We start from the raw sequence: 14,613 nt of genomic DNA on the forward strand, positions 1-14,613 counted from the left end.
TCTCTTTTACTCCGTTTCTGGGTAAGCTACACAAATTTAGCATTAGAGCCAGAAGCAGTGAGTAAGGAGAAAATCATGTCATCTTTGGAGACAGAAGAGCACACACAAATTCCTTCCGCAGTTATACAGGCTTGCTTCAATAATTTGTTCACAGTGTTTAAAAAACCATTAAATTACTTGCCAACCTCCTGTTAATAATGGAAAAGTCCTCATAGAACCTGAAGACCTGAACAACGGAGACACCCCAAAAGTGCAATAGGTTTTATTGTAATCATGAAACTGCAGTCTATAAATATTTAAAATATCTTAAAATTGTGTTTCTAACTCACCCTTTTGAAGGCTCCTGAATGCAGTGTTAATATGAGCAAAATGCTTCTGGGAAACCCAGGGAAATGCAGTAAAATTCAATTTAATACCGACTTACCCTCATTCCTGTGCCTGCTGCTGCTGAATTTTGGTGGTAAATCAGCCATGGGCCACTTAGTGTTCATTTCAGCAAGTATGAGCACTGGAATCCAAGTTCATATACGGAGTTCAAACACTAACTTCTTTTAGGCTGTTGTGGCGTGGAAGCATGGAAGAAGCAAGTGAGCATAGTTCTTGGAGGAAGAAATTGAGCAGTTGGTGTTTTAGCAGGCACTGATGCAACTCCTGGTTGAGTGATAAGTCACACAGTGTGATGTGTCTTACCTGGAAAGTCTCATTGTGGCACAGACTACAGAATGTGTGATGTCCCTGGGTTTTGAACTGTTCTTCAGCCTTTAATTCCACGACCACTGTTGAGTGAGAGAGCTTCTTGCTTGCAATACAAGGGGTTAATTGGTAACATAACATTAACTGGCCTTTCACTGAGAGGCAGTGTCAGATTTGCTGACTGATGTGTTTTCTGAAAGTGCTTGCTTGCTAAACTGGCTCTGATTAATAAAATATATGAAGGCAAACAAAAAGTAGCCCTCCCTAGCTGAGTTTGTTTTTTGTACTTATGACTAATTTACATGTGCAAGACCTTTAAGAGCTGTTTTTTCAGGTTATTATGCTTGCATTTTAGGCCTTCAGGCACAGAACTGCTCTAAACTGGAAACTCTGTAGTTGCTTTGGCACAAGGCTTTGTTTAAACTAATCATCTTTGGTGAGAGACAGAGTGCTACAAGAGTACAGTTGAATGACTTTTAGAATGGATATGTTGAGGTTCTGGTGGATTTTTAGGATAAGCTTTTCCACAGTTGTGGCCAAGAGGCATTAGTCCGTAATGCTGAAATTTTCACAAAACTAAGAAAATACCTAAAACCCCCATCTTTCTCTTGCCCTGCATAAGTTAGTAAGGAATAAAAAGGTGATGGCTCACTTGGCATTCAGTGCACACAAGGGTGTGTACCTAAATGGGCTGCCTGGTGTCTGAATGAGCCTGCCCTCATTCCTTGCTTGTTTCTTGGGAAACAAGTCCTGTCTTTCCTTGCCATTTTGCCCCTTGGCTGGCAGTCCCCATATTTCTCCTCTGGGCCAGCACTGTGCCTGTATACTCTGAGATGCTGTTGCTGCAGGTGTTCTGGATTCTGCGTTTGCAAATGATTATTCAGGGAATTGCTTTATTTCATGCTCTTACTTGGAATTTGAGCACCCTGTGTTTGGGGCAGTCAGCACAGACCGATCAGTTTGCATACCCCTGCTTTTCAACTCATTCAGCGAGATTGCAGCAGGCATTCCTGCTTTTTAGGCCCACTGGATGTTTATGGACTCCTCTACTGCACGGGCTTTTTTCCCACACTTTGAGCAAGGCAAAAGGCACTTGCTGTTTTACCTACAGTGCAGCAAACATGGATCAGTGACTGCAGAGATTGATTAAAGTTAGTCAGGAAGAGTAAAATCAAGTCAGAGGCGTGCAGACTTGTGCTACTTATTTGATACTCTCCTGATACTCAGAAATAAAGTCTTTTAATCTCACATATTAAAGCCTCAGGCATTACTAAATTAAACAGATTATTTACCTATTTGGTTTTCCTGTTTAGGAACAGCACAGCTGACGTATCTGTTGAGAAAAGGAGAGAGAGACGTGTATACAGCCCACTATTTCCTGATAAAATGCATGCACTGGTTGTATACACAGCATCTTATGTTTGTAGTTACAAGCCTGTCATTGTGACTCAAGCTCAACTTCCTACCACATCCCAATTATGGTTAGGAAAGCATATTCACTATAAAAAAGAAGTAACTTAAGAGATAATGGAATACCAGTGTTTTAAATATATTTTAAATCTGTTGAGCAAAGCTGAAGCAGTGAATAAAAGTCATTGCTGTGGATTATTCTTTATCTTTTTGCTTTTAATGGTCTGATTTTAATTTTGAATGCTTTGGCTAAGCAGCAGTGCTCCCAAGACTCAGTAGGACCCCCTTCTCTTTCTTTTATTTAAATAAATCTGAACTAACTTTTTCAGGGTAAATATTCTAAGATTTCCCTTTCTGAAAATCTGTATCTTTTTATATACCTGATTCATTCCAGCTGAAATATCTACTGTATTCTAAAAGTCCTCCTCCCTTTTTCTTCTTTCCCAGGCAACAGGAAACTGGCATTCCCCATAAATTTTAGAGCAGTAAGTTATTAATGATCTCTGTAGGTTTTTCACAGGTGGTTGTTGCTGCCTTGGCTCAGTGCCTTTTCCTTGCTGTCATTTGCATGGCTTCACCACAGGTGATAATGCAGCTCCTTGACTCTACCAGCACTGGAACAGGGATGGGATGAGTAAAGTCATCTCACAGGCTGGGGCTTGCTTGAGGCTGTCCTCTCGTGAACGTCCTGATGCCACTACAGAACCTGGCAGAAACAAAGCACAGAAGATTTATTGAGGAGGCTTTTACAGTTAGGGCTACACAGATTATAGCAATCATCATAATGAATTTAGTATAATATGGAATAAAGAGAAAAGGGCAAGTACTTAATCAAAACAGCATTGAGTCCCAAAGGAAAGATAAAATCAGTGAGATAGGAGTTGCAACTTGATTTTTAAAGATTTATCACCCAAATTATTCACTTTATTTCAGACAGATTAAACCTTAAAACCCAGCTATCACCATGCAAATATCAACAGGATTAAGCACAGAATCTTTGGAGACAAGTATTTAAGTCAAGTAATTTAGCCAACCAGTTAAAATTTTTTCTTCTTGATCATGCCTTTCACCTCCCTTGTGTGCAATGCAGATCACTTGTGTTCCGTTTGGGCTGAATGGATAATTTCCAGTATTTCAGGATGTGAAACAAGGTGAGAATGCCTGCAGAGTTCTGCAGTGGGCTGAGGGAACTGGACATCTGTATTTTGAAAAAATACCTGCAGTGGTCCTGTATGTGAAAATAACCCCCCTCTATCTGTGTCTCCTGTTAACTGACGTGTTGGTCTCACCTGTTCCCAGCATTTGTTGGTGTGGAAGACAGTCTAACACATCTTTCCGAGTTCAGGCCTCTGGCTGTTTCAGCCTGAAGGGATAAGTACCAAAAGCATCCTGCCTGATCAATAGTTTATTAAAACCTTTGTCAAAGTCAGAAAGGAAAATGTTAATGCAGCTGCAATAGAAACCTGGGGGGTAAGAGAAGCCTTTCTGACCATCTGTAGCGCATTCAGTCCCTTCCTGTGATTTTTGCTTAAAGGTCATAGAATAGAATGACATAGAAACAATGAGGCTGGAAAAGCCCTCTGAGATCATTGAATCCAGCTGTTAACCCAACGCTCTCAGTGCCACCACTAAACCATGTCCCCAAGTGCCACATTCACGTGTTTTTGAACGCTGCCAGGGAAGTCAAACCAGTTTCATCTTTTCAGCCCAGAACTGATGTGGGGAGACAACTCTTCTGGGTCCAGCCTCTCTACTTCTTTATCTGTTTGTTCATCCCTGGATAAGCAACTTGTACTTTGCTGAAGAAACCAGCTCCTTTGAATTGTTTTCCTAGTGTTGCAGTTTGGTTTTGTTTACTTTGTTGTCATTCACGTTGCAGCTGCTGGGGTTGCTTTTGTTATTACAGCTGTTAATATTGCATGATCAAATGAATTGTTAATTGCCGAGCCTCTGAAGAGCAGACACGGGCTGCTCACTGCCTCCAGTACATGTGGGAGGCTGTCAGGGACAGCTGGGACCTGGTGTCAGATCAATCATGTACTGGAGGCTTGCATCAGAAGGTGGTTTTGGAAGTGAGGAAGCAGATCCAGTGTTGAGAATATTCCTCAAATGGATACATTCCTCCCTCTTGCTGAAAGGTCCCCCTTGAACTGTCAGCCTGTAGCTGTAGTTACCTGACAGGTAGAAGTGCTACCAGCTCATGTTTCTCCTGGTGCAGGAAATATTTTTCTATCATAGGATAGCCTAAAATGGTGTCCTGCACTGTAGGACCTGTTTAGAGATGTTTACAGTGTGCAAAATGAATCATGTCAGTGCTCAAGTATGCTGATTTTGATCTTTGTCTCTCTCCCTTCCCTTTCCAACGAGGCCCAGCTGTCTCTGAGCACTGCTGCCTGCCTTGGCACCCTGCTGTTATTTAAGGAAAGTTGATGCAGATTTGTTGTTTTCACTTATTTTTTATGAACACTGAAGATATTTTGCCTCCTAGGCAACACACTTCCCCCCCAACCCCATTTTTAGCTCTCCCAACAGTATTAGGGAATACTACTTAGAAGCACAGAAGGGGAAAACTAGAGAGCAGCTTGGTGAGTGGGTCCTTTTGTTTGAGAGCAGACAAATCATTCCATATGAAATTGATGTGATATGACAGCATAAAGAGCAAATGTAATTTCATTTTGCATTATTATTTATTAGATTTATAGCAAAACTGCAGCTACAGGGGAGCCTTGCTGATTCAAATATGCTGAGACAGGATCAGTTTGCACACAAGGAAAAGTTGATAGTATTGCAGTGAAGCTGCTGCTAGCACAAAAAATGCATTCATTAGAGATAGTGGCAAGGTTTTACTTAGAAATAATGAATCTGTGACTTAAAAGTGTGTACATTAAGTTCCAAACCCCACTCATGGTGGCAGTGGCCCCAGAACAGCGGAGGTGGCAACAGAACTTCAGCACAGTGACATTCCTTAAATTTCTTCAAGTCATTTCTGTTAAGGAAGCTCTGTCTACAGATGGATGTCCCATCTATTGTTTCTGCTTCTGCTGATAAATAAGAGTTGGTGAAATATCGGACCCTTTTCTAGCTCTGCCAAAAAACCCCCAAACCCTCTACAATATCTCTGTGCTGGTGTCACAGTTAGCAGAAAGGTGAAATAGCAGCAGACCAGTACAAAGGCGACATGAATTAGTTTCTCTTCCCTGATTCTCTTCAAATGTGTGTTGGGGTCCCTCCCCTGCCATGTTGTCCTGGGAGAGGGGCCCTGAGGGCACAGACACGGGGCTTCCCTGTCCCTGCTCAGCCTCGTTCCCGTTGGTTGGTTTGTGTTCCCTGTGCGGGCAGAAGGACCCTTGGTCCCGTGACTGGAACAGTTCCTCAGCAGAGCTCCGGCCATGCGGCTGGAGAAATAAACATCTCTGAAACATCTAGCAAGAATCTGTCTGTCCATATATATTTCCTTTCCACGGGACTCCTGGTTTGATATATGCGTGTTGCAGGATCCCCACTGCAACAAATGGTGGAGAATGCGGGCAGAACGATCCCCGATCCCTAAGCGACTGATTTGTGTGAGTAAACCCTGGAAACTTTGGATTCCTCTTCTTGGTTTTGCTTTGCTATTCCATATCTAAACTATGGAGGAACCGTGGGAAGACTCTTGGCTCTCAGAGCCGCATATGGACATTTATCTTAAACTTAAAATGATTCTTGAACAACGATTTGTAAATTTTAGCTTGATTCAAGCTCAAAAAGAACTGAAACATTTCCTGGCATGGTTGTTTAAGAACTTTTTCTATGTTTCTTGGGATTTAATTCTTACCAAGGGCTTTTGGAAAACCGTTTGGACACAGTTAATACTGGAGTCAAAATATATGCCGATGGAAGAATATTTTCGTGAATATTATTTAGTTACCGAGACTGTTGAGCAATGTCAGCTGTGTCCTGGCGAAGGGAAGCCTGGCGCAGGGACCGTGCGGCCCAGGCCACGTGCGCCGAGCGCTCTCCGAGCAGCAGCGAGGCAGTTCCCGCGCGCGGGCGGAGCCACGCGAGCCGCAGTGTCGGTGGCGGAGGGAGGAGCGGCGGGACCCGGTGGTGCCCGCCCGGCCGCGCGCAGCGCGTGGTGGAGCGAGCCCCGTGAATGCCCGACCGAGAGGGGCGGCGCGCGGGCGGCGGCGGGCGGCGGTGGCGGTGGAGCGGAGCCGCGCCCAGCCGAGACGCGCGCTGGAGCAGGGCGCGGGGGGGTCGTCGCTCGGGGGCCCGGCCGAGACGTGGGTGCAGCGCCCGGCAGCGGCAGCGAAGCTGCGACCAGAGGAGGCGACGCACGGAGAACTGAGCAGCGCGGCCCAGCCCGGCCCGCGCCGCCCCGAACGCGACCCCGGGAAGAGCGCGCAGGCACCAGCAGCCCCGACAATTCCAACACGGGAGCGACCAAAGGAGAGAGCAAAGACGCAGCGAGACAGAAAACAGCAGCCAGTCGGAAAAAGGAAACGATCATAGTAACTAAGACCTTAGGGATAGTAAAATGGTATAATGTTAAGCAAAATTATGGTTTTATAACAAGGTGTGACAACCAGCAAGACATATTCGTGCATAGAACTGCTATTAAAAAGAATAACCCTGGAAAATGCATCCCAAGCTTGGGAGATGGAGAGGTGGTGGAATTTAATATTGTACTAGGGAGAAAAGGGTTACAAGCATCGCAGGTCACTGGGCCTGATGGTGTTCCTGTAAAAGGCAGTATATATGCAAAAAATCGTAGTCATGTTAGACAATATCTCCATTGTAAGCCCCCCCCTACAGTTTCCCTTTCCTAATCCCACCTTTCCCTTTTACCCTATGTCCTATTACCCCCAGTGTATTCCCAATCCGTTTTTTCATCCATGGTTTCCCTCACAAAACCATGCTTTTGCCAATTGTTTCCCCAAAAATCCCTTTCCAATGCCGAGTGGGGGATGAAAAGGGGGAGGGAAGAAGTTAAACCCTCTCCTGCCTCAGTTTCCCCACAAAGCATGCTCAGAGAATTCTGTCTCCCTTCTGTCAGCCCTAAGATGTTCCAGAGAATCTGTTTGGACATTTAAAGACTCAGGAGGGTGGCTTGTTTTGTCTTGAAACGGTTCTTGTTATGTTTATCCAGTTGTTTTCATTCTCCTTTTATTAAAATAAAACAGGTGAGGTGTTGGGGTCCCTCCCCTGCCATGTTGTCCTGGGAGAGGGGCCCTGAGGGCACAGACACGGGGCTTCCCTGTCCCTGCTCAGCCTCGTTCCCGTTGGTTGGTTTGTGTTCCCTGCGCGGGCAGAAGGACCCTTGGTCCCGTGACTGGAACAGTTCCTCAGCAGAGCTCCGGCCATGCGGCTGGAGAAATAAACATCTCTGAAACATCTAGCAAGAATCTGTCTGTCCATATATATTTCCTTTCCACGGGACTCCTGGTTTGATATATGCGTGTTGCAGGATCCCCACTGCAACAAATGTGTCCACCTGTTTTTCAAGAATTGAGAGGCTGCAATGTTAGAAAATGCAACTGCAAACAAAAAACCTTATTTTTGGAAACACAGATTTCCATTTTTCCCTTGAATCTTTAATCTTAGTCAATAGATCACAAGAGAGGAGGATGGAGAGAACTATGAAGAAAGGTCCTGGAGAGGATCAGCCTGCCTGCCTTTTAATCTGCATGAATTCTATTTCAATTACAATAATTTCATCTATAGAAATGAAAATTGCACTGATGAAATACAACAGTGCTCTCTGACAACTGGCTTTTGGGAAGACACTCATTCACATGCACAGTAGGGGCATGACTACTGTAAAGAAAGAGAAATCCTTGCTGGTCCACTTACTTTGCTTCAAAATGGGTGCAAGGGAAGGTGATGATGTGCTCTGGTGTTTGGTGGTTTGGTTTTTTTCTGTTGAGAAATTGCACCTTGAGAGCGTTTTCACTTAGAAATCAAGATAGCAGGAATCTAAAAGGAGCTTGCAGAAGGATAACAAAAGGCTTCCAACATTCCAATTGAATAAGGTTATCCAGTTTTCCCTTTTCTCACAGCACGAGATAGGTAAAACATGGACAAATGCTATGGATAGCGGATGTATGGGATCATTTCCTTGTTCCACTGACACCTGACTGTCAGAGAAGGGGGGTGCTCCTGGGTGGACCTTGGCATACTGCTGGAGACACTGGTGGGTTTGGTGGAGGTGGGGCTGTTGACATGTGCTGAAAGCCATGGATCCTTCCTTCCAGGCTGGAGTGGATTTGCATCCCCATGGCTCAGACAAGTCTGCAGCCAGACCAGATAACACTCTCTGGGCTCTCATTCTCTGCTGTTTTGTTCCTGCTAAAAAAAATCAGCCCAGCATGTGTGTTGGAAAAGAAGAACAGCAGCATGAAGGAAGAGTGAGTGGGCTGTGTTGGAGATGGTCCATACTTGTAAGTATAAGTTAATGATCAAATGTGATTATAGGGAAACTCATTTTCTTGAGAGCATACATTTAAAAAGAGATATTAACACTGTAGTGTGGAACAAAAGACACTGCAATATCCATAGTAGAATGCCAGTGTTCCAGAGGCCTGACAAATCCAGCATTTGTTATTTACCTATCCAAAATGCTTTGCTTTGAGAAAGCAGTGCTGAGTGCCAGCAGAACGGTGTTCATTACAAAATCAATGCAACATGCAGTCAGCTTCAGCACTGAGCTGACTGTGGCTCCACTTATAAGGTAGAAAGTATATTAACTGGTCCATAATTCAAGCTGAAATAAGGAAAAGAGAGAGATAAGATGAACTGTCAAGGAAAGTAGCTACATTCATTGGTGAATTTTGGGGAGTGAGTTGAGGGAAAGGAGCTTGAGAACCTTGAGAACTGCACAAGATCATTTGTAAAGTCATTAGTCTTATGAATTATTTTGACTGTCATTGTTATTAATTATTTGTACTGAAGTAGCACTTGGAGAAAAGAGTTATGCTAAAAGTCCTCCTTACTTCTGCTAAAGCGCACAATAAAAAGGCAATCTTTCCCCTGAAGAGCTTTCAATCTTAATGCCACTCTATATTCAGTGTTCATCATTTAATCTGGTATTTCCATCCTCTTTTATTCTGGTACATAGCACCTGAACTTCTTCCTCAGAACTGTGTTGGTGTTTGGCAAATATGAAATTCACACATCTGCACTCTTCTGTATGACTATTGTTTGGTTTTCCTCTCCTCAGTGGTTCCTTTTCTCACAGTTAACGTTCCCCTCCTCTTACTTCCTTCTCTCCTTTTCTGCAATTTCTGGTATTGTCTCAGTCTCCATTTTTAAACCTTTGTCACAGTTCTCTCATATTTTCCATGGATGCTTTTTTGTCTGACATTTTCCCACTTGGTTCTCTTATTTTGGGGGAGATCTGTGAACAAACAACTCCTGCTGTCATTTGTCCTAAGGCACTTTTTCCAGTGAATTGTTCTATCCCTCTTCGTTTTCCATTTCCAGCAAGAATCTGCCAGCAGGAAAAGGTCACGTGGAGAAAGCACACCTTTTAGGAGAGAAGGGGATTGCATTGCATTAGGGAGAGGAGCATTGCCAGCAGGTCGAGGGAAGTGATTCTGCCCCTCTACTCATGATTTCTGGGGAGCCTGGATCTGGAGAGTCTTCCGTACAAGACAACTACACTGAATTTACTAGGGGTAAAACCTGGATTTTAGAGATTTCTATAAATAATAAGCACTGGGAGCTCCCTGGCAAACTCCCGATGTTGTCTGTTGGATCATGGAGAAGAAAAAGAAATTTGGCAAAAGGAGCAAGTTAACTGTCAGCAGCTTGTCCCTCAGCTCTGCTGTTAATTGTGGTGCCTCACTGTAGTTTGTTTGCAGTAATTCCAGCCGTACTGCCAGGGTAGCCTTTACACAGAATTGCTGTTGTTGTCACAACTATTATTGTTCAAGAACTGCATTTTTCAATTAGGGGGAATACATGAAATACATTATCTGTAGCAGTCTCTTTTAATGATAACAACAGATACAGTAATTAGTCCAGTGTATGAAATTAAAGATATTTAAATAATTATAGTATAATCAAGTCAAAATTACTGATGTCTTTATTTGAGGCTAGATTATATGGAAAACACCACAGGAAAATAAGTGCTTTGAAATCTAAAAGGCACCAGTATTTGATAGCACATTTGCATATATTGCATCAAGTAAGTTTGGTTTATGCCTGCCAAAGATTTAATATATAAATAAAAGTCACTAGGCCAGGTTTCAGAGGCTTGGGTATGACAGCAGCTCCTTTGTGGTTCAGTTTGCTGGCATGTATCAGCTGGTTTGATATGGTGGATTTGCAGCATAAAGGTGAATTTAATGGTGCTCAACAGGGTGGCTCAGAAATGTCTGCATTCTAAATGCCTATTTATTGGATTTTCTTGGAAAAATTTCAAATTTTTTCAGTTCCCTTCTCCCCTTTCTTATCTGATGCTGCACATACTCTTTAGTCAAAGATAAATAAACAAAAAGACCAGGGAGCACAGAGACATCAGTTCAAGGGAAATTATTAATTTTTGCATTATGTGGAAAAAACCCCAACAACCCCCTGCAAAGCAAGCAAACAAAACCAAACCAAACCGAACTAAACATAAGCAGAATTTAAAAACACCACACATGAACCCAAAATTCACAGCTTCCCCCTCACTCCCCCTTCTCCTTTTCAGACTTTGAAGAAAACAACCTCTTGTGTAATTTTTTTCCTTTAATAGTAGGTGCTGACTCACCAAGCCAGAGGAAGGCACAGTTCAGAGGTCTGGCAGAATTACAGCTGGTGGGTTTCAGGCACTGCCTGTGTCAAAAGAGAACTGGAAACAGCTGTTTATTTATGTGTGTGAAAAGGATGGCAATGAAGTATTTTTATTATTTGACTTCACTGCAGAAGTTTATAAAGGCTATACTTATATTTTATTTTCTTGAGGGATGTAATTCTCCAAAATGATGTGAAATATTGGTGGCAAAACCCCAGTTTTTGACCTGGGCTCTGAATTTTGGAGGGGGCTCCTGAGAGATGGTGCTGGATACCTTTGGTTGCCAAGGCAAGCACTGAGCCCCTGTGCTGGTGGTGCAGAGGAGGGCTACAGAGATGCATTTAAAATTAAAACTTCTTATCAACGTGCCCATACGAACAGAAGAGAAACACTTGACCCTCAAGAAGGTAACAGGCATCTCATGATTTATTGTAGACCAAAGTTCATTCTTTTACCTGACAGAAAAACATTCGCAAGTGCAAAGGGACTGATTCAGAGGGGACCGACTCCATTAACTGCAATTTTTCATCCACTTTTCCACATCAGCAGCAAATTTACCTTTTCTCTGGGTTTGACGTCGAGTATCTTTAGTGTCCTTAAGGTCACAAGTGTTTCTCCAGCCCTACAGGTGCAATAACCAACAAGAAGAATAATCCATGCAGGATTTTCTTTCCATTACGTAGGTGATGCTGGGAAAACAGGAGGCTTCTTTACTTCCAGTGTGGTTATTTAATGCACAATTTTTTTTTATAGTTAGTTATTATTAAACATAATTGCAAGATGGAGCAATTACTAGTTTAACAGTAAAGACAGTGAAAACAAACAGGAAAGTAATTTTAGGAATTGAGGTATGGTTTTAAAACAGGTTGTTTCTGTGTTTGGACAATTTAGTTTATTTTACATGAGGATGTTCTCTCTGAGGAACACCCCCCACCCCACCTCCAATCCTTTGAAAGCAAGGTGAGTAACTAGATTTCTCACATAGACATTCTGCAGCTTTTACTAGATGCAAGCATACTTCCAGAAAGCTTTGAATTGCTGAAAGGCAAATTGATTAAATTTATGCTAAATGCTCCTTTCAGCAGGTTAGGAAATGGATCCCCTGATTTTGGTGTGTCACACAGAATGAGATCTGACCTTTAAGCAGTTTTATAAATACAGTTGAATAATTTCTACTCAGAATTTATTTACTTCTTCAGTGTCTTGCTTAATTTGATTTGTGAATCTATTTTTTTTTTTTTTTGCTTTTGCTTTAAAGTCATGGGTTTTATATTCAGTTTTTCAAATGCTTCAGCAGTAACTTCTGTTATCCTTGACATTTATGTGTCACCATAATATGAACTGTTGCAGTGGGAAACTTAATCCTCTAATCTGTCTAGCTCAGATGCATTGTTCTTATAGAGACATTTTCTAATTCAGTGTATTTATTAACAGCTCTGAGCACTCTGTTCGCTCTGGCATCTGCAATGGGAGCAGTTTTATTAATGGAAACTGTAGTCAGAGTGGTCTTATGCCTGGTTCCACTGTCTGGAATGACAGGGCTGGTCCATATGATTGTAGGATCCAGCTCTCTGCCTTTTGGTTGAAGAAGCTGTAAGATACAGACAAATGTACATATATACAGATGTGTGTATATGTTTATCAACTTTTTTATTGGAAGGCAGAGCTGAATATTAACTCAAACTTTCCTAAGTTTTCCTGGGAATCCTAAAAATAACTTGTGGTAGCTGTTCAATAAAACAAACCATTCTGGCAGTTTTGGGTTTTCAGATGAGTGTTCAGTTTTCTGTAGAAACGGATTTTTCTGTGATGTTTTTCCAGAACCTCAGGTTTAGGCAATGGAACATTTCTGACCACTCTTACTATTTAATTACTTTATTTCTCATCTGTTTACTCTCAAAACCAAGTGGGTTGTGGCATGTAATTCGCCACTGTTGAAGTTGGAAAATTGACCTGGATGAGTTTGCAGGGTAACTGATCTGCCACTTTCATTTGAATGCTGAAAAAGACACATAACAAAGTGTGAATATAATATATATAGAAATACTCCTATAAACTTGTTATTCTTCTTATTAAATACAAAAAATACATATTAACTTTCTATTATTTAACTTAATAAAAATAGCATCTGGATCAGCAGGTGCTTTTAAAAAACTCAAACCAAACTGCTTTATTGTATGTAGAAAATCACAGGATGGGGTGGAAGATCATTAGTGATATGATGTAGTTTATGCAGTTCAGCTGGAGATTAATGGCAAATACCGTCATGACGTTTAGAAAGGAGATTGAATAGTACATAGGAAATAAATACTGCACCCCCATGACACTAGGATTCATCTTACTTATGATTAGTCCATGCTGGAAGCATGACAGAAAAGTGCCTCTATTGCTGGTGTAACAAAACTTTCTTCACTCTCTCTATCCCTTCAAGAAAAGCCCAAGAAAAAAGAAGTTCTACACACAGCCTCCTGGAAAGAAACAGGATGAAAACATTCCTCAAGCTGCAAAGCAAGAAGGTCCTCAGCACTAATAATATTCTCTATTACCAAATGCTTTGTAATCTGAATACTAAAAACAAGAGCAAATATTATTTCTATTTATCTGTCTGTATGTGCTATACTATAAACACATGCTCAAAGGTTTAATTTTTTTTTGTTTGAGAAATACTCATTAATGACTATGATTCATTGTCCAGATAATATAAACTGATGGGGCAAAAGATAAGTTTACAACATGCAATTGTTTTGAATAATGGAAATTTATTTTACTCAAGAGTTGGCACATTTATTAGAAAGCCCTTTGATGTTTCTTGGAGAAACAAATCAGTGTTAGTTGGTTTCATCCTTTATTGACAATGGTATTTTGGATTTGGCAGTGTCTGGAGAACTGTTTTCAGCTGAAGTTGTTGGCATAGTCACTGAATGATGCTATTGTGAAGAAAAAATAATTTCATTGTAAGGCTCCTGAAAGCTGCAGTGAAATCGCAGAAGAAATATCTGCTCACATTGCAGCTTAACATGCTAAGCCCCACAAGGAAATAGCTGCAAAAAGGTATATTTTGACAGTCTTGGAAGTAAAGTATTTCTGTTTCACTGTTATCAGGTGCTTTTGTTACCCAGTAACTTCAAGACATCTATTTTGTATCAAGTCAAATTATTCTTTGTCACTCCCATGCCTTCTCTCTTCAGAGTTCACCTAAATTTGCTTCCCAGTTTACCTACCTTTGTTTCTTTCTGTATCTTTGTGCTATTCCTTCCAAATGCTGAAGAGCGCCAATGCCAACCTTCCACATACAAATTTGTTACCATGTCTGGCATCTTCCCTACTTAAATTTTCTTGGAAAGCTGTACATCAATGCCCCTAATAAAAATCATTGTTTGAGAGTCCTGTGGCACCTATAAGAACCAGAAATATGTGACTATGCATCTATACATCTTCAATTTTCTAGTGTTTTGGGTAGCTTTGGCATAATGAAAAACCAAAAACTACTGAAGGTACACAGAGAGATTTTGGCAAATCTCTTGGTGTTCAGAATCTCCTGGTGGTAAGAAGGTATTTCCTTTTGCAAATTAACACTAAATATAGATGGGGTGTGAAATTCACCGGGCCTGAGTACTCTGCACTTGTCCATTACATTCATGATTTCTGTTCTCACTGACCCTTACTAGGGAATTACTGAGCCCAGTGCCATAATTTGCTCCAAATAGCCCTTATTAAATGAGGAATTGCTTTTGAGAATGATGAATTCATAT

At 41.6% G+C, this 14,613-nt stretch overlaps 1 long non-coding RNA gene across 1 annotated transcript; it reads left to right on the forward strand.

Annotated features, from left to right (window-relative positions):
- The first annotated feature begins 8,347 nt into the window (after positions 1-8,347).
- Positions 8,348-14,244, forward strand: LOC121661209. Its single transcript, XR_006014869.1, has 2 exons — positions 8,348-8,522; positions 13,293-14,244. It is a non-coding gene; the product is annotated as an uncharacterized LOC121661209 (long non-coding RNA).
- Positions 14,245-14,613: the final 369 nt, after the last annotated feature.

This window comes from Corvus kubaryi, unplaced genomic scaffold (genome assembly GCF_017639235.1).
Source record: "Corvus kubaryi isolate FWS band 111438036 unplaced genomic scaffold, C.kubaryi_AGA036_p1.0 37126, whole genome shotgun sequence".
In the NCBI taxonomy this organism is placed as follows: Eukaryota; Metazoa; Chordata; class Aves; order Passeriformes; family Corvidae; genus Corvus; species Corvus kubaryi.